Consider the following 2,584-nt stretch of genomic DNA (forward strand, 5'->3'; position numbering starts at 1 on the left):
AGAAGGAAATGTTGTCAATACTACATGCACTTAGAAAATGGCGACCTTACCGAATGGGAAGACTCTTCAAGGATGAGGATGTGGAAGCATTTTTTTGTGCTATTTCTATTATCCAACAAAATTAGATAAACGAAGCAAGGAATTAATGGAAGAAGGATGAAGAAGTATGGCTAGTTATTCAAAAGTTGCAAAAGATCCCAATTCAAAAAATATTACCAGAAATTGAAGAGGAAGGAAAAATCATATTAGAACCTGGAGTAGTCATAGAAACAAGAACCCAACAGCTACGAAATCGATCAATTTCAGAGTATCTCATCAAGTGGAAAAACTTACCTGCTAAAGATTCCACATGGGAGGACAAGAATTTTATACAGAAGCATCAAGAACTACTCAAGCGTTGAGGACAACGCTTTTTGAAGGAGAGGGACATGTTAGGCCCCTATACTACTAGTGTAACCCCTTATTGTTATTAGTATAACCCACTTATTATATTGATGTACCCATGTAGTGCCCATATTGTTACTATTGTGCCCCATAGAAGCCCACTATTGTTATTATTGTGCCCTTACATTATTATTGTTATGTCGGCTCTGATTATGTTATGATCCCTTAGACTCCTATATATAGAAAGGAGATCTTTTCATTTGTATCATCCAAGAATTGTTCATTTATGTAATGTAAAGGAGGTTGCCCCCTCGAAGAGGCTGAATTCTAAGGCGTTGATCTATCTTTTCTATCTTTTCTATCTTTTCTTGAGCTAGTTTCATAACATATCTCCTTATAGGTTTACTAAAATTTCAAGTGTGGGAACTCATTGGATGTTGAATTTGATTTCATGCAATGAATACCCACTTGAGAATTTTTTGAGTAGACTCACATAGAGAAAAATTGAAAAGACATGAATTTTTTTCTTATTGAGTCTACTCAAAAGTATCACCAATTGGTACTCATTGGATGCAGAACTGAATTCAACATCCAATGAGTTCCCACACTTCAATTTCTAGTAAACTTATAACGAGATAAGTTAAAAATATGGTTAAAAAGGTATTTTTATTATCTTCCTTCCAAAATATTTTACCCTGGGGATGACATCATCATCTTGAATCCTATCAGTTCTTTTAAAGTTCATTTTGTTATTACATTTTTCATTTTGAGCCTCATTTTTACCTCAAAATTATCCTAATTCCATGGATGTAGGGGAGGGAGACCCTAGTTTTGGTGGTGAAGAAGGACACTTTTTAGATTTGGGGTGGATAGTACTCACGAGCCTCTTCAATATCGTCACTTCCTCATCAAATATTGTTGATTCTGCACAAATGTATCAAGCAACGGTTTTATTAGAGGTACAAAATATAAAAACGATTTCCTATGGAATCACTATGTTTTTGAACCAAATCGCTCATTCTTACCATTTCAAATTCTAAATGAGATGTCCTAAAATTTAACCTTTTATTCTAGGGGTTGATTGTTGGTCATGCTTGATGGATTAGTTGTAACAAATTTTTCTAGTATCCTTAACACATGAGTATCTTCCTTTATCATGCTACTTTTGAAATATTATAATAGAATAACATTTTTTATGGACTAATTAGAATAATTATGCCCATGAATTTTATCTCTCCATTCTTTCTTATATTACATTTCATTATCTAAGTTTGTTATACTACTTTTATCTCAATAATAGTCACATGTTTATTCCTAGAAATCAACAATAGAAATATTCTACTCTCTGGTTTGTTTTGGTCAAGGTTATACTTGGAAATGAGATTGTTTTGGAGGTTTCGATAGCTAGTTGAATGAATTTTTGTGTTTCTTAGGAGCCAGTCACCTAATTTTGGTGTTCTTTATTTGAATTAATATTTTAATAAACATCGGGGTTCATCAAAAACATATACAAGGCTGTGAAAGTTCTTCCTAACCTACATCCAATCCCTTGCCTCCTTTGATAAGGGAAGTAAGGCACATAATGCTTGAGGAAGCCTTGTGTTAGCCATATGGAGGAATAGAAATGCTTCCATCCCACAATAAAATGAGTACAACATTCAAATTATGTTTATTTTCTCCATTGTTCTCTTTAGAGTTGTATTTTTTAGGCTTTTACTACTATTTTCATATCCCTGCTTAGGTATTATAACTTGGTAGATTCCATCTAGCTCAATTGGTAGAGAAAAAGGCTCTTAACTTTATGGTCATGAATTTGAGCCCCACGGTGGGTGCCTAGAAAAAAATTAGCTACACCTACCCTAAGGGCTTTGAACTTTACAAATGTAGTGATTTGACTTATGTGAAGGAGCTCACTAGGACTAAGAGAACAAGAGTATGAACATTGGCAAAGTGCATGCTCCTTGGCATGTGTAGAAATTTCACATGTAGAACAAACCGATATATGCAATGTTCTAAAGCATAATACTTGTTCTACTTCTACAAAACATTAAGCGGAAGCATAATCAAATTTGAGCAACATCAAAAAGAACACATATAACTAATATGGAGAAATCAAACACACATAACACAGAATATATCACTGGGGAAAGCACCAGCCTAAAACCCCAACTTTTTATTATCAATCAAGTGGAGATCTTCA

The sequence above is a fragment of the Pinus tabuliformis genome, chromosome 3_2, assembly GCF_031772625.1.
Source record: "Pinus tabuliformis cultivar Carrire ecotype Pingquan chromosome 3_2, CPIR1, whole genome shotgun sequence".
Taxonomy (NCBI): Eukaryota; Viridiplantae; Streptophyta; class Pinopsida; order Pinales; family Pinaceae; genus Pinus; species Pinus tabuliformis.